This window comes from Zootoca vivipara, chromosome 9, assembly GCF_965207765.1.
Source record: "Zootoca vivipara chromosome 9, rZooViv2.hap1.1, whole genome shotgun sequence".
In the NCBI taxonomy this organism is placed as follows: Eukaryota; Metazoa; Chordata; class Lepidosauria; order Squamata; family Lacertidae; genus Zootoca; species Zootoca vivipara.
In genome coordinates, this window is record NC_142592.1 from 34,457,724 (window position 1) to 34,484,162 (window position 26,439).

A 26,439-nucleotide genomic window follows, 5' to 3' on the forward strand; every position below is an offset into this window, starting at 1 on the left:
TACGGTTCACTGCACTCTCCTTCCCCCAAGGAGTGTTCCCCAAGGCTCGGCTCTGTAATGGACACACCATCCTTGCCTATGGCAGGATGATGGACTAGAGTCCCTGAGCCCCAGGATTCCTTTAAGAGAATACTATAAGGAGCAAGTAAGGGGGGTAGGCATTTTAAACCATGCCCCTCCTATACCAATTTAACCAAAGCCTAACGGCGAACCTAACAAGTTGTGACAATTGCTTGACAGTAGGCAAAAACCACATGGCAACACCCAATCAGCCAAGTGGCAAAATTCCTACTGGGCCCCTGAATACAGGCCACCCCCGCTAGTTGGGCAAGCAGTGCCAGCTAAAGCCTAAATGCAGCAGAGGGCGGGTGGGGATTCGCAAGCTTTTCAAAAGAATGGGAAACTGAAAGGAACGTGATCGTTAAATTAGAAGTGGCTGTCAATCAAACTCTAGGCACGCCCCGTGACTCATCCTAACTCACAGCCCACCCCCTCCCTGATTTCTCTCAGGCTCGTCCGCAAACGCCACTACACTCTATGAGTGTAATGGACTTTACTAGATGTGCACATTGGCCCAAATTACAAAGTGAATAGGGGTGATTCAGGTGAGGTTTTCACAAGTCAAAGTCAGATTGCATTGTTATCAAAGTTTATCAAGCTATTTCATGGAATCCTTAAAGTCAAGAGGAGCTCTGTAAACTTGGGAATCCACACAAAATGTGTTGGCACTTAAAATAAAGCAACCACTCTATTGTTACTGCTGCTGTTGCTTTATTGCTGTTGTGGTTGTGGTGGTTGTTGAAATGAAACCAAGCTAACTAGGGAAGTTGCCCTGAACTCAAGTCAAGAGGAGTGGAGAGAACCTTGATTTCATGATTGACAGGTCTAGGTTTGTTGTTGTTGTTTAGTCGTGTCCGACTCTTCGTGATCCCATGGACCAGAACATGCCAGGCACAACTGTCTTCCACTGCCTCCCGCAGTTTGGTCAGACTCATGTTGGTAGCTTCAAGAACACTGTCCAACCACCTTGTCCTCTGTCGTCCCCTTCTCCTTGTGCCCTCCATCTTTCCCAGCATCAGGGTCTTTTCCAGGGAGTCTTCTCTTCTCATGAGGTGGCCAAAGTATTGGCGCCTCAGCTTCAGGATCTGTCCTTCCAGTGAGCACTCAGGGCTGATTTCCTTCAGAATGGATAGGTTTGATCTTCTTGCAGTCCATGGGACTCTCAAGAGTCTCCTCCAGCACCATAATTTAAAAGCACCAATTCTTCGGCGATCAGCCTTCTTTATGGTCCAGCTCTCACTTCCATACATCACTACTGGGAAAACCATAGCTTTAACTATACAGACCTTTGTCGGCAAGGTGATGTCTCTGCTTTATAAGATGCTGTCTAGGTTTGTCATTGCTTTTCTCTCATGAAGCAGGTCTAGGTTTAATCACATTGAATTATTTTCCTAGGCCATAATTAAAGTAATTTGTAATAACTAGCAGTCTTTTGTTTTTCAAATGGTTGTGTTTTTCTGCAAGTTCTGCCTAGGAACGCAAGGTGTTCCAAAGAGCAGTGGATTATTGGCATTCACGCCAACTGCTTTCTGATTCTTAACAAATAAAATCAACACTACAATCAATTTGTCTTCATTCTACTGGCTCCACCCACCTTTTCCTTGGCGCCTTCCTCAGTTTGCATTCATTTGGTTACTAGTTTGGCTACCAGTTTGCAAACTTTTAGGAGAGCTCAGTTCAAAGCAGCAACAACAAGATTTTCCTTATATATGTACTTGCAACATTTGGAAGCAGCCTGGTCTGTTTAGGATCTACTCTGTATGATTCCAATTCTGTCCATCCTACACATTTCCAATTTTCGAACTGATTGCTGCAGGCTGGGAGCATATGAGAGGAAACATGATTTCTATTTTTGATGGTAAAGCCTGTACAGTACATGCAGGCGAACCACAGCCCCTCTCATTTTAAGGTTGCATCTCCCCAGAAGGGGCAACTATGTCTGCAAATTTCATTCAGTTATAGCAAAAAATCAAAAAATCAGAGAAAGTTTCTCTTGATTTTTAAAAAAATCATATTTAAGGGTGCCCCATAAAAAAAAAAAATCTGGATTGATCTGCTTACAACTCATCGTACTTAATCCGTTTAGCAGATCTGATTCAGACCTCAAAAACAAACTGAATCTGAAAGACACAGAGTGGATCCAAATTAGATTGAGTTTGTACTATAGGAAGTTAAAATGTTTGGGTCCAGTTTTTTAATTATTATGCATTCTACAGGACTACAGGAAGAAAAAGGCGGACATTCAGCCCCTGTATATTGGCGGGGACCGGGTGGAGAGGGTGGCTGTATTTAAGTTTTTGGGTGTTACCATCAAGCAGAGTATGACCTGGAGCACGAATACAATTGCTCTGGTGAAGAAGGCCCAGCAGAGAATATAATTCCTCAGACTTTAAAAAAAGAACAAGCTGAGTGAGAGACTGCTGGTGTCCTTCTACCAAGGCTCCATAGAGAGCATTCTTACATACTGCATCTGTGCTTGGTTTTCCAGCTGCACAGTCATGGATAGGAAAGTGCTCCGGAAGGTAATAACCACAGCCCAAAATATTATTGGTCATCCTCTCCCATCCCTGGAAGAACTATACAACTCCCGTTGCCTTAAAAAAAACAAATAATATTTTACAAGATTCATCTCATCCTGGATATAGTCTTTTTGCACCATTGCCTTCAGGCAAGAGATACAGAACAATTAAATCAAGAATGAATGGATTAAAAAAACCAGTTTCTATCCAAGAGCTATAACCATCTTAAATGCTGTAACTAAATAGTATGATCCTGGGGAGTTGTGATGGGTATGTATGTATGTGTATGTGTGTAATTGTGTTTATATTTTGTTTTTTATGGGATGGCATTCAATTTCATTGTACTATGTACAATGACAATAAAGTATTCTATTCTATTCTATTCTATTCTCTGCTAGACTTATCTGTCAGACTGGTACATCTTATCATTCTCTGGTCAAAGTGCCCTGTTCATGAGCCTGATGCTGATCCTTTCAACGCAGATATGTTATGTAATCCCAGAGAGCCATCTTCTTCTTTTTCATTCAACTGACCAAAGAGTTAAACTGATACATCTTAAGTGTGCACTTAATTATATGTCATTTTACTTTCCACACGAAGCCTACTTCCTTGAAGTTTGAAAACATCTTAGTCCAATTAAAAGGTAAAATCTCACTAGCTCTGTGCCTGCATTCTGTGGGACCAACATGACTACAAAGACTGTGACCTAAATTTATCCTGCAGCAATATGTAAATTTTATAATTCATATGGATGAGCTTGGGGGAAATAAAGCCAACATTAATAACTTGAGAGAGAGTCACACAGATGGGCCCATGGATGTGTTTATGCTTTGAATATGTGATTTCCACTTTGGACTGTTTCTGTCTTTCGTTGTCTCCAGCTGGGCTAGCCACAACACTTTAAAACAGAATACGCACATATGGACTGAGTTCTCTCCCCTTTCCTCCCTGCACTCTCACACTTGCTCACCTCAAAAAAGCACATCCCATGAAATTATAATCTGAGCTATCCTCAGCTAAATTGACCTTCAAAAACATCTGATGACACAAACCTCACCAATGTAAACAGATCCAACTGTTTACCAATTACCATTGACGTTGTCTTTATTTTTAGGGAAGGGGAAAAAAGTTATGTACTGGACAAGTCACTCGAGATTTTGAATGAATGAAGGAAAAATATTCTGATGCACTGTGGTAAGAGTGATGCTTTAATAAGATCTACAAGCAGAAAACAAATTCCTGCTTTGTATGTTGCCATGCTTTCTTAGTATTAATGTCCTGGGGAGTAATGCAGCACTGAAAATATTATACATAAGTGTGATGTATCATTTATTTATGCACAACACTGTAGATTTTATTCATTTCTTAGTTCGGATGGCCATTAAACTATGGCAATAGCCATATTTTAAAGCAAATATTGCTGTGCCTGTTGCTTATAGCTCTGCTCTCTGTGTGTTTGTGTGACATTTCCCCCCAATGTTATTTAAAACACTGCTGCTTTTTTTAATCATTGGGCACCCATGGGATTCCTCCTCAAGTTTAGACCCCAATGGATGCTCTTCCAAGGAAAGTGGTATGTCTCTACCCTTTTCTTCTTGCATCCACATTGGCAGGTCCAACATTCCCTGGGCCAACACGACTAGTACAGTCGAACTGAAAAGCTGCCAATAGTCAGATAAAAACAAATGAATGCACATGGGTGAGGAGCTGTGTTAGTCTATTGTAGACAAAAGCAAATGGTTTTAAAGGACTCTGTGTGTACTCTCTCTCTCTCTTACACACACACACACACACACACACACACACACACCAATTTATTAGAATCATTATGACTACCACCCTCTGCATTGTTTCCTGGGGGTAAGCTCGATTGAACTTGTTTCTGGTTGCATGGATTCAACTTGTAAAACATATCGAGCGTGTACAACAGATCATGAGCCATGCAAAATACAATATTGCCAAAAAAGGTTACCGTTTAAACCTCAAGCAATCTTGTAAAAACATTGTCCCATTTAAACTGCTAGCCTGAAGTACTAGCCCTATCAAAGAAAAGAGAGGTATCAAGCTGGTAAAATGTGGGCTAAACAATGCTACCATTCAGTGGATTTGTAACTGGCTGACTGACCGAACCCAAAGGGTGCTCATCAATGGCTCCTCCTCATCCTGGAGAGTAGTGACTAGTGGGGTGCCACAGGGTTCTGTCTTGGGCCCAGTCTTATTTAACATCTTTATCAATGACTTGGATGATGGGCTTGAAGGCATCCTGAGGAAGTTTGCAGATGACACCAAATTGGGAGGGGTGGCTAATACTCCAGAGGACAGGATCACACTTCAAAATGACCTTAATAGATTAGACAACTGGGCCAAAGCAAACAAGATGAATTTTAACAAGGAGAAATGTAAGGTACTCCACTTGGGCAAAAAAAATGAAAGGCACAAATGCAGGATGGGAGACACCTGGCTTGTGAAAAGGATCTAGGAGTCTTGGTAGACCACAAACTTGACATGAGTCAACAGTGTGATGCAGCAGCTAAAAAAGCCAATGCAATTCTGGGCTGCATCAATAGGAGTATAGCCTCTAGATCAAGGGAAGTAATAGTACCACTGTATTCTGCTCTGGTCAGACCTCACCTGGAGTACTGTGTCCAGTTCTGGGCACCACAGTTCAAGAAGGGTACTGACAAGCTGGAGCGTGTCCAGAAGAGGGCAACCAAAATGGTCAAAGGCCTGGAAACGATGCCTTATGAGGAACAGCTTAGGGAGCTGGGTATGTTTAGCCTGGAGAAGAGAAGGTTAAGGGGTGATAGGATAGCCATGTTCAAATATATAAAAGGATGTCATATAGAGGAGGGAGAAAGGTTGTTTTCTGCTGCTCCACAGAAGCGGACACGGAGCAATGGATTCAAACTACAAGAAAGAAGATTCCACCTAAACATTAGGAAGAACTTCCTGACAGTAAGAGTTGTTCGGCAGTAGAATTTGCTACCAAGGAGTGTGGTGGAGTCTCCTTCTTTGGAGGTCTTTAAGCAGGGGCTTGACAGGCATATGTCAAGAATGCTTTGATGGTGTTTCCTTCTTGGCAAGGGGTTGGGCTGGATGGCCCTTGTGGTCTCTTCCAACTATATGATTCTATGATACTAAGCTTCTGTTTGATTGTTTCCCCAATCTCTGATTTACTCTGTTTCAACAAACTTGAGAGCCTTATTATCACTTCATTCACTTGACAGAACAAGGAGGATCTCTCAGCCATGCTAATACTCCAGCTCTGGGTGAGCTACACTCCGCAGGGTTTTCTATTCATTACATCAATGTATTTGATTAATAATATTAGTCCCTGCTATTTGTTTCTCTCATATTAGCTCAGGCTGTGGGGAAGTCCCCAAAAGACCTAATTTCCAGAAAAGTTCAAATGCCAGCAAAAACTTCAGACTTTAATGATACTTAGAGAAGAGACACTGATTTAATACCACTGTACTTTCTAGTGTGCACAAGGGAGCTCTCAGAATTCTTTCATGTGGAGTGCTATCGTGCTTCCAGAGGATTTAGCGATAGTATTAAGTCCTCTGAGGTTTGTGGGATGAGTGACTTCTCTTTACTATTCATTAACGTACTCTAAAAGACAAGCCCTCTCATTCTAGGGGTTCTGCACTAAGTCAAAAATGAAGGGGACAAGAAGAAGAAGACAGAATGAAGGGAAGCATTCCTGTCGTCGTCGTGGACGGGTGGTGAGACATTTGGAGACACGTGGCAGTTTCAATATGTATTCAGTGCACAACTGTGTCTCTTGAATTGCAATCTGTTGGTTGCTCTCCAATAACTTTTCACCACTTTCTGCAATGTATTTGGGGTGGGGAAGAAACAGCATAGGGCTGTCGGACTGTGTTAGGATAAATGAGATGGTCCCAGGTACAATCCCCAGAGTTTCCAGGGTAGAGTTGGAAATGTCTTCTTCCTGAAACCCAAGAGAGCTGCAGACAGTCAGTGCACATAGGACTAAGCAAGATGGAGCAAAAGGTTTGACTTAGAATCAAATAATTGGATGGTTTAAAGGGACCCCAGGGTCGTGTAGTCAAGGCCTCTGCAATGCAGAAATCACAGCTAAAGAATCCCAGATGGAAGGCCATCCAACGTCTGTTTAAAAATCTCCAGTGAAGGTGGTGGTATCGGGCAACTTCCTAAACTCATTTGTCAATATATGTGTGTAATATTGTGTCTACCCTCTTCTCTTCTTCCTCTTCCACCATTATAATTACTTCACTCATATACCAGTGTGTTTCCAAGCACAATTCAAACTGTTGGTGTTGACTTTTAAAGCCCTAAACGGCCTCGGCCCAGTATACCTGAAGGAGCATCTCCACCTCCATCGTTCTGCCCGGACACTGAGGTCCAGCTCCGAGGGCCTTCTGGTGGTTCCCTCACTGCGAGATGTGAGGTTACAGGGAACCAGGCAGAGGGCCTTCTCGGTGGTGGCGCCCACCCTGTGGAAAGTCCTGCCATCAGATGTCAAGGAAATAAACAACTATCTGACTTTTAGAAGACATCTGAAGGCAGCCCTGTTTAGGAAAGTTTTCAATGTTTGATGTTTTATTCTGTTTTTAATCTGTTGGGATTCCCCAGAGTGGCTGGGGAAACCCAGCCAGATGGGTTGTTGTTGTTGTTGTTGTTATTATTATTATTATTATTATTATTATTATTATTATTATTATTATTATTATATTGAAGTAGGCCACCATTTCTTAGGAACTCAAAAATGTAGAATTCATTGCAATTGATACATTAAAGCAATAAATGCATATACATATACATATGAGTCAGAGAGAAAGAGAAATAGAGCAAGCAAACACTATTGAGTCTAGATGGCCAGTAGTAACAAATAAGCTTTCAACAAATGTCAACATCACCATTTGTGCTCAACTTATTTCAGAGGAGGGACGATTCTGTAAGGTGTGTGCCACAACAGAGAGTGCCCTCACCCTAATTAATACAAGATAAGGACATAGGAAGTAATCTAGCTGGACGGAGGGGTCAGGAAGTTCCAACCCAGTGAAAGGAATCAGTGTATATCAATGGGCCAGAGAACCCCAAAATGGTGGTTTGAGGGTAGCGGTCACCCTGGTTTGATGTATTTCATGGGAAAATCCATATCCTTGGTTAACCTTGCCTAATATATCAGCCAGAAAATGGGTTGGTTGGTTCAGGATACACACCCAATGCATGTGCCAAAACCTGCTGACATCTGTAATCAACGAAGTTGTGGCTTGTTTAAATCCCAAACAGCTGTCCTGTATTTATAACAACTTTGCCCTGCCTTGGCTCCACCACCGCGCTTGGACACACAATGATTCGAGGCACTTTGAAGGCACATGGACAGATTAGCATTTATATTATAATAACTATGCAAGAGCGAAGGGATGCTGAATTAAACAAGGCTTCACTAATTAATTTTGGGGAGAATACTTGAGATTTTAAAGGTCCTAATGAGCTTCTTAAATCAAGCACTTTAATTATACAGGTTAATTAATATTGCTCCAGTGCTCTAAAAATACAGAGCACTTCGTAAGGTCTACGAAACCATCCTAATTAGTCACAGAAAAACATTTGATTCTGGGACACAGAGCAAAAAGATATTGTTGTTGACATTTTAGGATCCCTTTATCTTGTTCTGCTACTTATTTGTACTAGCCGAGCATAATTGATACAGGCCCACAAAATGAGGGCATCTCTGGGGAATATTACAAGAGTGCCAGCTGCCCTGGAACTTTGAGAAAAGCACCTTTTGCACATGCACCTGTCAAATAACTTGCCTTGTGCAACCTGCACACCATGTTTGAGAAGTACAGTAAGGAATGCAGATAAGATTGGCATCGTCATTATTATTATTCACATGAATTAGAACAGAACACAGAGAGAAGTTTGCTCATGACCTGTTTTAAAAGAATGTGAAGCTTGCAGGGAAAGCAGGCAACATCGAGTCAAAGGAAAGCCATGTTCACTCTATACATTCAAAGCATTAAGATATGTACCACTTTAAACAGTCATGGCTTCCCCCAAATAATTCTGAGAACAGTAGTTCATTAAGAGTGTCGAGAGTTTTTAACAGACCCCAATTCCCCTCACAGAGCTACAATGGTCAGAGGATGAATGGATTATTAAACCACTTGGAAATTGTAATTCTGGGAGGGGAACGGGAACCATACTCTTTTCAGCTTTTAAGTGGCAGTAACCAGAAAGTACTTCAGTGCCAGGCTAATAGTACTTCACTACCATCAAATGAATTTCCACAGATTTTAAGCACTTCCCAAAGAAGAGATCAATGCCTTGTCGTGGTGAAGGGGCTTGAATAACTCAGAGAAGCTATGAGCTATGCCATGCAGGGCCACCCAAGATGGACAGGTCATAGTGGAGAGTTTTGACTAAACGTGATCCACCTGGAGAAGGAACTGGCAAGCCACTCCAGTATCCCTGCCAAGAAAACTCCATGGACAAAGACAACAGGCATATAAAAGTTATGACGCTGGAAGATGAGCCCCTCAGGTCGGAAGGCGTCCAACATGCTACTGAGGAAGAGCGGAGGACAAGTACAAGTAGATTCAGAGCTGATGAAGCGGCTGGGCCAAAGCCGAAAGGACGCTCAGTCGCGGATATGCCTGGAAGCGAAAGGAAAGTCCGATGCTGTAAAGAAAAATATTGCATAGGAACCTGGAATGTAAGAACCATGAGTGGAGGTAAGCTGGATGTGGTCAAAAATGAGATGACAAGAATAAATATCGACATCCTGGGCATCAGTGAACTAAAATGGAAGGGAATGGGCGAATTCAGTTCAGGTGACTATCATATCTACTACTGTGGGCAAGAATCCCGTAGTAGAAATGGAGCGGCCCTCATAGTCAACAAAAGAGTGGCAAAAGCTGTAATGGGATGCAATCTCAAAAATGACAGAATGATCTCGATACGAATCCAAGGCAGACCTTTTAACATCACAGTAATCCAAGTTTATGCACCAACTACCGGTGCTGAAGAAAGTGAAATTGACCAATTCTATGAAGACCTACAACAACTTCTAGAAATGACACCAAAGAAGGATGTTCTTCTCATTACAGGGGATTGGAATGCTAAAGTAGGGAATCAAGAGATAAAAGGAACAACTGGCAAGTTTGGCCTTGGAGTTCAAAATGAAGCAGGGCAAAGGCTAATAGAGTTCTGTCAAGAGAACAAGCTGGTCATCACAAACACTCTCTTCCAACAACACAAGAGACGACTCTACACATGGATATCACCAAATGGGCAGCATCGAAATCAGATTGATTATATTCTCTGCAGCCAAAGATGGAGAAGCTCTATACAGTCAGCAAAAACAAGACCTGGAGCTGACTGTAACTCAGATCATCAGCTTCTTATAGCAAAATTCCAGCTTAAACTGAAGAAAGTAGGAAAAACCACTGGGCCAGTAAGATACAATCTGGATCAAATCCCTTATGAATACACAGTGGAAGTGAGGAACAGGTTTAAGGATTTAGATTTGGTGGACAGAGTGCCTGAAGAACTATGGATGGAGGCTCGTAACATTATACAGGAGGCAGCAACGAAAACCATCCCAAGGAAAAGGAAATGCAAGAAAGCAAAATGGCTATCCAACGAGGCCTTACAAATAGCGGAGGAGAGGAGGCAAGCAAAATGCAAGGGAGATAGGGAAAGATACAGGAAACTGAATGCAGATTTCCAAAAAACAGCAAGGAGAGACAAGAGGGTCTTCTTAAATGAGCAATGCAAAGAAATAGAGGAAAACAATAGAATGGGGAAAACCAGAGATCTGTTCAAGAAAATTGGAGATATGAAAGGGACATTTCATACAAAGATTACCATAATCAAGGACAAAAGTGGTAAGGACCTAACAGAAGCAGAAGACATCAAGAAGAGGTGGCAAGAATACACAGAGGAATTATACCAGAAAGATATGGAGGTCTCGTACACCCCAGGTAGTGTGGTTGCTGACCTTGAGCCAGACATCTTGGAGAGTGAAGTCAAATGGGCCTTAGAAAGCACTGCTAATAACAAGGCCAGTGGAAGTGATGATATTCCAGCTGAACTATTTAAAATTTTAAAAGATGATGCTGTTAAGGTGCTACACCCAATATGCCAGCAAGTTTGGAAAACTCAGCAATGGCCAGAGGATTGGAGAAGATCAGTCTACATCCCAATTCCAAAGAAGGGCAGTGCCAAAGAATGCTCCAACTACCGCACAATTGCGCTCATTTCACACGCTAGCAAGGTTATGCTTAAAATTCTACAAGGCAGGCTTAGGCAGTATGTGGATCGAGAACTCCCAGAAGTGCAAGCTGGATTTCGAAAGGGCAGAGGAACCAGAGACCAAATAGCAAACATGCGCTGGATTATGGAGAAAGCTAGAGAGTTCCAGAAAAACGTCTACTTCTGCTTCATTGACTATGCAAAAGCCTTTGGCTGTGTCGACCACAGCAAACTATGGCAAGTTCTTAAAGAAATGGGAGTGCCTGATCACCTCATCTGTCTCCTGAGAAATCTCTATGTGGGACAAGAAGCTACAGTTAGAACTGGATATGGAACAACTGAGTGGTTCAAAATTGGGAAAGGAGTACGACAAGGTTGTATATTGTCTCCCTGCTTATTTAACTTATATGCAGAATTCATCATGCGAAAGGCTGGACTAGATGAATCCCAAGCCGGAATTAAGATTGCCGGAAGAAATATCAACAACCTCAGATATGCAGATGACACAACCTTGATGGCAGAAAGCGAGGAGGAATTAAAGAACCTTTTAATGAGGGTGAAAGAGGAGAGCGCAAAATATGGTCTGAAGCTCAACATCAAAAAAACCAAGATCATGGCCACTGGTCCCATCACCTCCTGGCAAATAGAAGGGGAAGAAATGGAGGCAGTGAGAGATTTTACTTTCTTGGGCTCCTTGATCACTGCAGATGGTGACAGCAGTCACGAAATTAAAAGACGCCTGCTTCTTGGGAGAAAAGCAATGACAAACCTAGACAGCATCTTAAAAAGCAGAGACATCACCTTGCCGACAAAGGTCCGTATAGTTAAAGCTATGGTTTTCCCAGTAGTGATGTATGGAAGTGAGAGCTGGACCATAAAGAAGGCTGATCGCCGAAGAATTGATGCTTTTGAATTGTGGTGCTGGAGGAGACTCTTGAGAGTCCCATGGACTGCAAGAAGATCAAACCTATCCATTCTTAAGGAAATCAGCCCTGAGTGCTCCCTGGAAGGACAGATCGTGAAGCTGAGGCTCCAATACTTTGGCCACCTCATGAGAAGAGAAGAATCCTTGGAAAAGACCTTGATGCTGGGAAAGATGGAGGGCACAAGGAGAAGGGGACGACAGAGGACAAGATGGTTGGACAGTGTTCTCGAAGCTACAAACATGAGTTTGACCAAACTGCGGGAGGCAGTGCAAGACAGGAGTGCCTGGCGTGCTATGGTCCATGGGGTCACGAAGAGTCGGACACGACTAAACGACTAAACAACAACAACAAAGAAGAGAGCAAAATGGGTGCTGCTGATAGTTAATCGAGTTAAGAAGGGTGCACCTCTCGGCCTGTTTACCTCACAAAAGAAAAGACTGACTACTCCTTTATTACATTAGGAAATATGAACATAAGGAATCTATCGCCATGCACTGCAGCCTCCACAATCCCTCTCTACCCTCCTCCCAGAATCCAGCCATTTTAAAAGCAGGGGGGTGTTCATTTAATTCTAAATGATAGAATCCAACAACCTTTTAGATTATTGGAGTCTGCCCTACCAGAAAATATGAAGACTTTCCCTGTAATTTCAACACACATGAACTGGATTCCTGTTTCACAGAGGATATCAGTTTTTTAAAAATAAATAAAAATGCAGTACTCCCAGTGAAAACAGCTGTCATTATTGAGCTGTGACAGAAAACAAGATGGCAGCTACTGCTGTACACTAAAATCCCTAATGGGCACACCATTCTTTCTAAGCCCCAGGCTGCCAAGTCTACTCACATCAATGGCTTTTTCAAAAAGTTTTTTCACCAGGATAACAATAAATCACCTTGATGACTTATAGAACTGCATTTACAGAGCTTTTTGTTTTGTTTTGTTTTGTTTTGTTTTCCACATATATCTTTTCAAATATAAAAAGACCAAAGCAAAAATCTGCACACATTTTTAAATTCTTTGAGAGAAAATGAGTTGGCTTATTGAAATCTATAACCAGTCTTAATGAAAGAATGAGAAACAATAGGTCTATAGAAGCAAAAGGGGGAGACACTAGGAGGGAATCAATCAAAAGCAGCCCTCCTTGGAATAGCAGTAATGCTTCAAGGACACAAATGGCGCATTGGAAAATGTTTCTACTTATTCCGACTCCCTGAACAGTAACAGCAACACAATAAATATTTCATATACCAAAAGACATTATCCTCAACGAATAAACTAAGGTTAAGTTTCTTCATCCTGTTCCGTAAGGCGAAACGGTTCTCTGAGGACAATAAATTCAACTCTAACACTGAATCAACAACCACCACAATGTTCTCCTTACTAAACAGGATCTTGTTATTATGAGATCACAGAATTCTAAAGCACAAAAAAATATCAAAAGCCCATCTAGCAGAATGCAAGGTCATCTGCCCATTATGAATCTGTGCGCTCCAGGTTCTGAATTCCCATGAAGCATAAAAAACATGCAGAACCAATCAAGAAGAGAGAAAGATTGCAGAACAACTAATGTATATACCACTGAACAGCAGAGAGATTACTCTGTCTAAGAATCGGCATACCAACCAGAGTTGGTAGTGAGCACTCCATGGAACACAGGCCACTTCAGCCTCTAAAAACCAATATGGATCTAGGAGTGCAACCCAATTATTGGAGCCAAGATTGGACCCAGACAAGAGACCCACCCGTGCATAGGGTCTCTTGCCTGGTCAGAATTCAGTCTCCATTATTAGGTCTCATCGAGTCCATTTCTGCTTCCAGGGACTGGTTCAGGGCATGCAATGCTATTACTGACTCAGATGTTACAAAGAAACACAGCCAAGTATCATCCACTTATTGCTTCACTCCAAATCTCCTAAATGACCTCTCCCAGCAAATGCAGGTATATGCTAAATAGTGTTGAGGACAATATAGTGACTGCTAGGTGGCCAAGGCATAGTTACCCAATGCAATTCTCTGAAACAATCCCTGCATGCAAGAATCAAGTCACTGAATACAGCGTCATCAACCCTCAAACCAAGGAAATCATACATGAGAATACTGTGGTCAGTGGTATTAAAAGCTGCTGAGAAAGTCAACAGGATTAAGAGGGTTGTACTGCCCCTGGCTCTCTTCTGGAGAAGGTCATTCATCAGGGCATCCAAGGTCTATTCTTTCCCCAGACCATACTTGTATGTGTACATACAAATAATTCTTGAAGCACAAATCAGATTCTAGAAGCCTTTGGTTGAGGGTGGCAGATAGGCTAAGCTAGGCTCAAGGCTCTTGTGATTAAAATTACACAGGACACAGAAGTTGTTGTGTTTTGCCACTATTGGATAAGAGGTTTGGCTGAAGTGTCTACAAAGGATGTATTATGAAGTCTAAATGTCCTCGGAGAGAAAGTTTATCAAACTACCATTCTGGCCACTTTCAGAATAAAAGCCAGTCCCCAGAAGAAATATTGTGTTCTGAGCCTTACTTGTCCACAACTGACTGTTCTAAATGATGCCCAAATCCCAGCTTCTCCATTTGATGAAGAAAAGGCTAGTCATTAGTACCTGGTTTCTACTGGATGCGAAAGATATTTTGCATTGGATTAGTCACTCCATCGATGCCATTGTATTCCACAAAGGAAAGCTTAATGATTTCACGCTCTTGTGTTCTAAGCATTGAGCCACTGGATTTCTGCCAAGCAAATGTTAAGTCTGTGCTGTGTAATAATTATTTTTAATCTAAGCTTTAGTTTGTGCAGCTGTCATTAATCAGCACCGTCTTGTTGCCTATTTGCTTTGGCATTTGAGGCCCAGTAACCATATTCGTTCAACTAGCTTAAATGCTGCACAAACCCTAGGGTGTATTGTTTATCTGTTAACTGTGCTCAATATAGATTTAAGTTTTCAGCTTCAAAGAAATGACATGCATTTTCTCCATTAAAAAAACTTATTCCATGCTCTTGGTACCCGCCTGCCATTTCCATTGTGATTAGAATGAAAAAGCTCAGAAAAAAGGTTGCTCTTTCAAAGCTCCGTCTGGGTATACATAAGGGACTTGTCAAGAAAGCAAGCTCATTATTCCATTCAAAAATGAACATAACCAGTTTAGAGTGAAACTGAGAAAAGGCAATTCGACTAACATGCTGATCAATAAAAAGCACTAGTTTCACAACATCAGATTCTAATTTGCTTCCAACAAACAAACACTAGCAAAACACTCACATGCATTTCTGAATCTTGTTTTTGCTTTTAAAAAAAGGAAGGAAGAAAAGTATTTGCAACTCATCTATTTAAGACTGAGCTGTATATCCATAACAAAAGCTTCTAGACATATCAATTGCCATTTGAGAAGAGAAAAATTAAAACTAAAGTTACTCAGACATAGGTCAAGTATGGCAGTGAATGTGACAAATATATTTCTTCATAAGGAGGGGAAATTGTCAAAACTGCAGTGTTTAGTTAGTGTGTTCAAACTATGCTCTGGATGCTGAGTTCAATGCTTTGGTGTTTCAGAAATAAAGGACATGCACACTTACTATTTAAAAAGGTGGGAAATAATTTTATGAAACTAGTACAGAATCTTTTGAAACTGAACACACCTGCAACATCTGTTTCAGTGTGAGGGATGGTTTAAGATACTGAGTTTCTTCACGAGAATTACTGGTGATTGATTTCTCAGATGTCCAGGTCTTGTCCAAAAGCTTCAGCTAGTGCTGAATGCTGAGGCTAGCCTGGTGATGGGAACAGACTACCACTCAAACAAGAGTCTTTCCCATCCATAAGTGGAAACAACTTAGCCCCATAACCAGAAGGACCACCTAACCCTGTGTGACCCAAGTAAATCACCAGTATCATCTGGGGGAGCAGTAGTCATGTCAATGAGGATTGTGCCTTCAGTGTAGGGGCCCAACTCTGCGGAACTCCCTCCTGCTAGAAATCAGGTAGGCTAAAATAGTTTTATTTCAGGAGCTTGTTGCACCATGAATGCTAATCTTTTACAGTCATACCTCAGTTTAAGTACGCCCCAGTTTGAGTATTTTCAGTTTAAGTACTCCGCGGACCCATCTGGAACGGATTAATCCACTTTCCATTACTTTCAATGGGAAAGTTCGCTTCAGGTTAAGTACGGACTTCCAGAACCAATTGTGTTTGTAAACCGAGGTACCACTATACTCTACAACATGACATTGACAGTGTTGTATAGTGGTTAGAGTGCTGGACTAGGACCAGGTAGGACCAAGTCCTAACTCAAATCCCTACTCAGAAATTAAGCTGATTGGATGACCCTAGAGCAGTCTTTAAACTACCCGGTATCATTCAACTGTCAATCATTGTGGTGTTGTGAGGATAAAATAAAAACAAGAAGAAAATGGGGAGGAAGGAACCACTCCGAGTTCTTTGGTGGGATAAAAATATTTTTTAAATGGCTCATCACTTTTACCTGAATAAACACTGAAGCTCTGGGCAGATTTCCCATACACATAACTGCTGCACCGGGACTTGCTAGTCTCATAATTGTGTTCCTTAAAAAAAATCATATATTGAATGAGCTTTCTTAAAATGATAATGTTATCTTTCTTAACTTGCTTTTCCTTCTTTAAATTAAGGTATATCTGCAGGAAAATTGGATGATTCATTCTGAAGAATTTGGATTTGACTATCATTAAAATCACTATTTTCGCTGACACCTACACAGTTTCTCTGCAACCGTAAGACTATTAATGCAAAGAATTATGGTTTAATGAACAGGATTAGAAGCCCATTAGAAAAAATCATTACCAAGATGTCTGTTTAATTTTTTTATATTCAAAACACATTACTTATTGCCTCCTTTCCTACATTCAGACTGAGCTGTGAGTTCCCAAGAAGCAGAAATGCTATTGAAATGTCTTTTAAATGCCTTCAATGGGTCCAATATGATATATGAGAAAGTAAAAATAGCAAAAGTATTCTAGATCCTGTTGAAGCCTTTAATTATCATTTGGAATAAGGAGAAAGCAACATCTCTAGACATTTAGACAAAGTATTGTGGCAAAGAACCACTCCTTTCTTCTGTTGTTCTTGATGAATATTGCTACTGAAATAATTATTATTTATAGGCTTTCATATCTTTCCAATCTTCAAATCAAGAGCTCAGGGTGCATATATTTCTGAAAGGTTTTTCTTTTTTGGTTCACTATGCATTTGGATGTTTTATAAACAATTTTTTCACGATGGTTCCTAAGATCAGGGAACAAGTTTTCATCTACTTTGGAATATAGTTAGGCACCATTTTGAAACAAGTTGCTGAAATGAACCTTTCACAACTGCACAAAGCTTAACCAAATTTTGTGTGATGTTCCTAATATCAAGGAGCAGGATTTTTGTAAGTGTTTGGATTTAGTTGGGGGCCATTGTGAATTAAGATGTTGGACTGACCCTTTCAAAACTGCACTATTTTAACCACTGTTTTCCAAACCACTAGTTTTTTTTGTTTGTTTTTTAGAATTCCCCACCAATGCCAGGTATGAGGATCCAAGTAAATAATAGAAAGCCATATTACAAATAAACCATAATTATATAAAACTATAATTAAAATCACAGAACCACAATCTAATTTTAACAGAGCCCAGCAGTGTCAATATTCATAATGTCAATTCACTAAAATCCAATTTCCTTCACAATCCTGGAAAATAAAACTGTGCTTAACTGCCACTTAAATATTTTTATCGTAGGGCAACCAGATATCTTAAGGGAGGGACCTCTCTATTTCAAGGACTCAAATTCTGTTACCTTACTTCCTGCACCATCATGATAGCTTTCCAGAAAAGCTACCTTTTCTGAGAGCCATAATTTGATACTCAGGAGAGCTGCTGATTCAATGAGTCACAATAAATCTATCATAGCCCATTGACATACCTAGACTGGCTTGGCAGTTTGGGTGCAGATGACATAACCAACAAATTGGGTTTCATCCTACTCTAGATTGTGTCTCAAGTCTCTGCACCTTCTGCTACCTCCAATACCAAGGAATAACCAGACATAACACAATATCTTGGGTCAAAATAGGCTCAACTTTATTGATTACAGATGTTTGACATAGGCAGTGGATAGAACCATTGGTTTCTGGCCCATATTCTCTCAGAGGGGCAGGCAGAGGCTACAACCCCCTCCCCACTCCAACCAAGACTAAGACTTACCCAGTGCTTAAACCTCCAAAAGTTGTGATGATTCCTATGAGGTAGGCAAAACCACAAGACTAGATCCAATTGGCCCAGTGGGAAAATTCCTACCCAGCCCTGAATACAGTGGCCAACTATGTCCATACCAAGGTCAAGAGCAACCAATAGCAGCAATTATTCAAAAGTGATGAACTGAGCACTGAGGACAGATCAAAGCACTTTATATCTCCCAGGAGCAGACCCAAAGGAAGCCTGCATGCTCTGTTGGGTCTGCCTCTTGGGAACGGCCAGCCTCCAACCTGCCTATGATTGGCCAGTTTTGCAGGCAGGCTTGGATCCTAAACTCTGGCCAGGAATGCAAGCAGTTATGCCTCCCACTGACCAGGCAGCCACAGGATCAATGCTGGACTGCATTGGAGAGAAGCAGCACTGGCATGCAAAGCCACCACACCACTGATGGTAAGTGGACTTTGCCTGGCTCTTCTGACTAAGCATCACATCCCAAGAGTACTTCCCCTGTAGCTCAGATGACTAGTCTACTTGGTTATAAACCACTGTCTGCTTCAAAGATCATGCCTTGGATGCACCTTCACACTGACAGCCCTGCTAGTTACATGTTCCCCTTACATTCTTCAGATATTTTCTGCTGCATTTTCAAAGCACAACACTGGAACATACACTACTGAAATAAACAGGGCTCGCACAAGCAGAGTAGTTGAGGATCAGGAAGCACATGATTAAAAGATTTCCAGTTACATCCGGGATTGCTGTAAACCCAGGCAATCCCCAGCAGTATCCAGCTCAGCAAAAAGTATGTAATATTTTATGACACTCTAAAAGCATCAACTTCGTATCAGTCTACAGACTACATGAACGTCTCCCTGGTAAAAAAAAAAAAAAAAAAAAAAATCAAGCTATTAAATCAATGAGTAAGCACTGCCTCTATATTTTATAAATAATCCAATATAGAGTTTCCTGACATTTATGGACATTTACAAATTAAGTGTGTACTTTACTTGGAAGATTGAAGATCTAATCCTCAGAGTGCTTAGCCAAGATTGAACTGCTTATTTTATACGCATGAAAGGATTCCTTTTTCAACAAACCTTGGATGTTCCGCATTTTTATACATGATGTGGAAGCACAAAAATATTGGTGGCTTGGGTACCCTCGGTCCATACTGCTGAGGTTTCAAGAAAGGGAAAAGTGAATGCATTTACTTGAATTGGTAAAATGTACACATATCCTGTGGAGAGATGTGTGAGCTCCCCAATTCCATGAGCCTCATAAGTGTGGGAAGATGACACATAAATCACCACTTTTGCGTTGCATGCAAATCAGTTCAGTATGAGGGGAAGCTAAAATATGAGGAAATGTTCACTACAGAGCAGACAAAAGGTGACAATTTCAGGACAATTGGAGTTCCCTGTTGAGACCACAGTAGATTGAGAATTTAAATGTGAAAGGCTTTGGCACAGTTTACATGGCTATTTTAATCTGGAATTCACAGATTCAACTCATAACCCATTGGCACATTAAGAAGTTAGCGAGGAGTTGAGTGAATCCAAAGACAACTCCTTGTGTTGGGGAAGGAGTTGGTTTTTATCATGTTCATAACTGCCAAGTTATCCCTTTTTTTAAGGGATTTTCCCTTATGCTGAATAGGCTTCCTCGCGAGAAAAGGGAAAACTTGGCAGCTATGCATGTTTTACCTTCCTTCTTGTTAATTTTAAGTTCTACTAAGACAGGAGTGGCCCATTTCAATGAAGTTCTTGTTTTCTTACATTGCCTATCACTGGAGTAATTAGCGACAGACAGCTCAAGTTCAGTTGTTGCTTTTTTCCTATCCTGGCTATTGACTGTGATCCAGGAAATCCTTATTTCACAGGCTTGCTTAATAGTTCTCTTCCCAACTGCTGGAATACATAACAAGTATGCCTTGCCAATGTCTGTAGGATAAAGGAAGACCAACAGAGGTTGAAGACTGGTGACAAAGGTTAAATGAGAGATTAGAGAGTGTTCACCTTGCTTTGATCTTGCCTGTAAACCTGAAGAGCCAGATACATCGGAGAATCAGAGATGCTCATTTAATCTCTTTGGTCCTGTGTCACCACACTGGCTCCATTACTTGCTACTGTTGCCTCTTCACTGGGGAAAACTAACATAGAGCCCTGCCACCAGGTGGTTTGCTTTCCCTAGCCAAAGGTGAGGCCGTTTGCAGCAGAAGAGAAGAGGAAATGATAGAACTAACAATGTAGCCCGCTAAGAAGCGAAAGACCGAAGAACTAGTGTTCATTTCGCTGCTGGAATGTCTGAAGGAACTTGGAGGCGGAAAAGTCTTGTTCGTACTTGGTTTGCAGAACTCTGACTTCTTCTAAATGGGGTATTCGTTGTACGTGGCAGTGTATATGAGGGAAGAGAAGTCTGCTGATTTATTTATGAGTGGCACATAAGTTCATTTCAATCACATTTAGTTTATTCACCGAGTTCCATTCTGAAGGAATGAATTCATTCTGATCATTTCGTCTGCGGCTGAGAAAATTGAACTCTAACAGATTGCAGTCCCAGAAGAAATTGCTTGGCGTTAAAGAGTTTCGAGTAATTGTTAAACTCCCACATGCTTCAGGGGAGAAAGCGTGTCTCTGATTAGAAAAGCAAGCTGGAAAAAGTAGACAGCAGACTTGTAGTTAATAGGTATGATGCATCCCAGTGTAGAATACACTGACCCAATAAGATCTTTCTATTCTGAATAACTAGCATATTAATTGATATCGGCTCTATTCATAATCACCATTAGGCACCTGGATGCAGAGCTTTCAGCTCTTTGGATTGCTCTTAAAATGATAAAGATGTTCTTTTTTTAAAAAAAAAAGCACACACACAAATGAATATGAACAAATGCCTGAGAAACTTACTTCCATCGACTCATCATTGCTCACTGAATTATGCACTTCAGTCAAGTCAACAGCAAATTAAATAGGGGGGTTTACTGACAAATCCTACAGCTAGGAAATTAATATATGACAATTACAAGGACATGTTAATGGCTTTGGTTCATCAGGGAAATTTATGACAGAATCCAGGGAGAACAAATAAACTTCTCATTTATGAATTTATTTTGCTTCTGCACCATACACACACAACTCCCAAGGTGGATTAAACTGAAACAATAGGTGCTACATTTACAATATAAGATTCCCAGTGTTATACAAACAAGTCATCAATGGATGTTTTGGAAACAGTATTAACATTTCGTCTTGTATGGGTTTTTGTACATCCTATCTATGGTTGCAAAGGCCAGAAACTTGGCTGAATTCATCTTGAAACAATATTTCACGTTGTTTATCAAAATATTTCTAGACCTCCCAATCAAAATATCAGACTAGTATACAAATAAATTTTAAGAGATAAAATACCATTAAGGACTATGCAAAGTGACCATAAAATTGGTTGGCTCATCTTAAAAGTGTAAAGCACTGAATAGGCCTATCAACAAACACACACACACACTTTTCAAGAGATGCCTGAAGGTTTAGAAGTCAGGATGCTTGTTGAAATTCTGATAGAAACTATTTCACAGCATGGGACCATCAGCACTAAATGGCCAACTTCTAGTTGAAGCTGGTTAGGCTTCAGAAACACAGGGAACAACTAGCAAGACTCCTAGTATTGCTAAGAGCCGGCATGGTGTAGTGGTTAAGAGCAGTGGACTCGTAATCTGGTGAACCAGGTTAACGTCCCTGCTCTTCCACATGCAGCTGCCTTGGGCTAGTCACACTTCTCTGAACAGGGCAGTCTCGAGCAGGTCGCGCGCCCTGGTGCTGAGGGACGGAGAACGCTCCGCCGCCCCCGCCCGGCGCAGCATGGTTTCCGCGCGGCTTCGCAGCGCCGCGGGTTGCAATTCGGCACTTCTGCGCATGTGCAAAGTGTGATTTAGTGTTGCTGCGCAAGTGCCAAAACCTGGAAGTAACCTGTTCAGCGCAACCCAAAAAGACACAACCTGAAGTGTTTTTAACCCGAGGTATGACTGTATATTATTGCCTTTGCACACATTCTTCCATTGTTCCTCTTGCCTGTTCTCATCTTCCTTTCCTTTCCTTTCTTGTCTCTCCCAAATGAAAATTTCTATAAAAATTTAGGTTTTAAACTCCTTTGGAAGAGACCAGTTATTTTTCTTTATCTTATACTATATTTAACAAAATGTGTACACTGCTTACTCAAGCAGAAGACACACAGGTGGTTTATAAAAGGCAATCTAAGATATCCATTGCAATACCAATAAAAGGAAACATTAAAAACAAGTTAAAGCATAAAATTAAACCCATAATTTTAAATTAACCATACTTACTAAAGTTCATGGACTACAACTACTTGCTGAAATTACATGCCTGGGCAGATTTGTTGAAACAAAAAGTATCTAGCAGCAGCTGAAAACAATATAGTAACCAATACCTGCCTACTATTCATCAGTAGGTGCAGTTCTGCAAATCTAAATAGTTGAGTGGGCACATATTGGGTCAGTTGTTAGAAGACCTTTATTTTCCCTCAGAGAGCTAGAATTTCCAGAGTTCCATGTTAAGGGGGATTTATTGTTAAACCGCTCAGAACTGCAGCACGGTGAGGGCAACAGGAGTCTCTTAAAAGCTCTTAACACCCTTAAAAGACTACAGTTCCCAGAATTCTTTGGAGGAAGCCATGATGGTTTAAAGTGATATAATACCGCTTCACATGAGTAGGGCAAATGGGGCCTAGCTGATCAACGCTGAGGCCAGGGATTGCCTAAAATAGAGTTCTGTATTATGGACATTCTAGCAGAGCCTGATGAGTGCTAACAATAAGCCCCACTAAGATTGATTACATTAAGAAGCTTTCAATCAAAAACTCCATATTGCAGTAAAATAAAAAAATTCCTTCAGTAGCACCTTAAAGACCAACTAAGTTTTTATTTTGGTATGAGCTTTCGTGTGCATGCACACTTCTTCAGATACAGTGAAATAGGAGTCCCCAGGCACTTATGTAGAGAAGGGGTGGGGAGGGGGTGGGGATGGGGAGGGGAGGGGAGGGGGGATCACTCAGAAGGGTGGTGGAAGTGGGTGATTGACTGACTGATAGCTGTTGATGACCGAAAACGACTGCAAATAGTTTTGCATGAAAAAGCAAGGGTTGAGATGGCTGAAGATCGCTTATCATGTATAATGAGATAAGAATCCGATATCTCTGTTCAAACCAGGTCCCTCCATGGTTTTGAGCTTGGTGATAAATTGTAATTCAGCAACTTCTCTTTCCAGTCTATTTCTGAAATCCATATTGCAGATTACTTTGGATGGCTGTAAAAGAGTGGTGAGTAAGACTATGGGCAGCTACAAGCCACAATGGTTATGTTCAACCTTCACTTTCAGAAGCAATCAGCCTCTGAATATGAGTTGCTGGGAATTACAAGGGGCAGAGTGCTATTGCTCTTATGCCCTGCTTCAGTGCTACTCACAGACCGATTGTTAGCCACTGTGAGAGAGAACAGGATTCTGGACTCAATAGGCCATTGGCCTGACCCAGCAGTCTTTTCTGATGTTCTTACCTTCTTATGCTGCTGCCCAAAGCAGGGATTACTGCTATTGTTGATCAGCAATCTTCCATCTGGATTGAGTTCAAGGCAGGTTGCAAAGAAAGGAAGGCAGGAACAGGGAGCACGTTTAGAGTTTGCCTCCGATTCCTTCCTTTGAATTGGGGTCACTTGATGTCACAGTGTGGCCTGCCTGTCAAAATGGCCTGCTGGTGAGCTCAGATTCCAGTCCACTGGCCTAGTCCTGTTCTTCATTCCTGGTCTACAGAACAGTATTTTTCCCATGGTGCAACTACCGTACTATTAATGGAAAACTTTACTTTCCAGCCATGGTTAAGGCTGCTAACCACACTTACTGGGGAGTAAGCTCCATTGAACATAACAGCACTCACTTTCAAGTAATCATGCACGTGAGTGCAATAGACGGTGACATATGAAGCCAGTTTGAGAAATCTAACAGGAATTGATTTATATTCCCTGCTTAACCTTTGCTTTGTAAAGTTCCAGGAACACTTTCATTGTAATCCCAACAAAACCCCTCATTACAGAGGACTATGAACAATGCTGAATGCCTTCACACCTGTCAGTCACCCTTTTCATACACAATCAGAGATCAGCATTGGAAAGGTTACGATCTGATTTTGAAAATGGTTTCTCTTTGCCATTTAAGCTGCTACAGGTATATTGACTTCAGCACAGATTTTGAGACTTCAATTAAAATAGCCTTATAGCATTTTGACAATTCATTTCTGGCACCTTCTGTGCTGGGTGTTGTATTTAACCAGCCTTAAAGGGCTAGGTAAGTTATTTAAATGAATGAGGCATATTGATATTGTAATCTGTGTATGGGGAAATAAAATTCTTTATAAAAAAAGGGTTGTCAAAGCCCCATTTGTCAATGTTACCAGTACTATCTATATATCTATGCCTAGATCTATACACACACACACACACACACTATATATATATATATATAGTGGACGCGGGTGGCGCTGTGGGTTAAACCACAGAGCCTAGGGCTTGCTGATCAGAAGGTTGGTGGTTCAAATCCCCACAACGGGGTGAGCTCCAGTTGCTTGGTCCCAGCTCCTGCCAACCTAGCAGTTCGAAAGCACGTCAAAGTGCAAGTAGATAAATAGGTACTGCTCCGGCGGGAAGGTAAACGACGTTCCAGGCTCCGCGCTCTGATCTCCCTCCCCCCGCCCCATGTGCGTGCCCGTGCTTGAGGCCGGTTGGCTGGACACGCGTGCGTGCGCATGAGAGTGTCCTGGGCACACGAGCAAGATAATAATATCCAAGTGTCTCTGTGTTCCAAGTCCCAATGGCTATTCCGTGGGGCACATGTGCAGTAGCGCAAACCCAGGGACACAGGGACTGGACGCAGAGACACTTGGACTTTATTATATAGGATTATTATTATTATTATCAGGCTGCTGCAGTTCTAAACCAATTTAATAGAGCAGGGTGGGGAACCTTTTTAGAAGTGAAGGCCATGTTCCCCTCTAGGCAACCTTTTTGGAACCACATGGCAGTGCCCCTGATCCAACAGACTCCTGTTATTTCATTCTTAATAGGACTAATGGGCTTTGGGGCAGCAAGTAACCCCTGAGAGATGCTAGTAGACCGTTTCCTTGGAGCATGTTGTGGCCTCTCATCACATTGAGAAGGTCCCTCCTCCACTTTCCTCTTCTCATTTTCTATGGTCAAACATCTCTCTACTTGCCTCCCCCTGCTTGCAGAGGCTTGCTTCCGTCACCTGAGCATTGCTGCCATGCTAGGCTAGCAAGTGAGATGAGAGGGAAAGAGATTCAGAGAATGGGGTAAGAGGGCAGTGTAGTGAGCAGATCCCTATTTGGATCAGCTCAAAATAGGCCAAGCAGTTCCCCAATTTTAAGTAGTTAGGCTAATTTCCAAGGTGGAACTTGTCAATAACTCAGCCTAATCATGTTTATTCAGCATTTTAGTGAGGCATTTCTCCTGGTATGTATGTTTTTGTATGCAAATCTGCTAATATATGCATTTTGGTGAGCCATTTCCCCTAGTTTAATGCAGTTTCTATGTTATTTTCACAAATATGTGCAACTTTATGTACCCTTTCTCCAAATATGTGCAATTTTGCACAAAAAAGTCATCACAAAATTCGGAGAAGTATGGATTTCAAAGCATAGCTGTGTTTCAGTTTTGTGAATTGTTTCCGTAAGTGCAAATGAGATAGATTTGCATTGAAATGTAAACAGAAACAAATCTCCCCTCCTGTTCCTAGCATAGCACATCTGTGAATTAGCACATCGCGTGGTGATAGAGGATGCATTCATTGCTTATGTTGATTGTGGTATATTTTTGAGTATAGGCTATGTTTATGTAGCCACTTCATAACACACTAGTGTATCAGATCAACAAACAGGCTGCTCTAACAACCACCATGCAGGCAAACCATCCAATCCATAGCAATCCAAACCTTTTCCCTTCCAAACAGACCACAGCAAGCAATATAGGCCTAATTTATTCGTTGTGCTGAAACCAAAAAGCAGATTATTTATTCACAAGATACCACACAAAATTTATTAGCACAGCTGTTGCTGCTTGCACAAAGAATTACAAATGAACATGATGGGCAATAAATTTGAATTAAAAATGATTGGTAATGCAAATTTTAATGACTGCAGATACAGGGCTATGTAAAGTCATGACATTGTTTTGTGTCTCTACTCCGGAGTGAGCTTGGTGTGCCACCAAATGCCCTTATGTACAAAAATAGCATTAAGCCATGACTTGCATATTTATCACTGATATACTTGGCGTAGAAACATTTGTATTCTTGGTGACACTTCTGAACCTAGCTTTCAGAGTGCTGAGATAAGTGTTGTCCCTCATCCATTCCAAAAACAGGTGACAAAATTCATGTTTAGCCAGCACACCAAGAGCCACATG

At 41.3% G+C, this 26,439-nt stretch overlaps 1 protein-coding gene across 7 annotated transcripts in view; it reads right to left on the minus strand.

The window, feature by feature from the left end:
• The window catches only part of MGAT4C (MGAT4 family member C), a 314,043-nt gene that overhangs the window by 240,234 nt on the left and 47,370 nt on the right, over window positions 1-26,439 (minus strand). For 2 of the 7 annotated variants that reach the window (XM_088651815.1, XM_088651814.1), the window contains exon 1: window positions 23,524-24,250. The exons of 4 other annotated variants lie outside the window; for them this stretch is intronic. The gene's annotated coding sequence lies outside the window, so the exon portion shown is untranslated. Of the gene's footprint in view, window positions 1-23,523; window positions 24,252-26,439 lie in introns of those variants that run through there. One more of the 7 variants, XM_088651817.1, reaches the window with a different exon arrangement.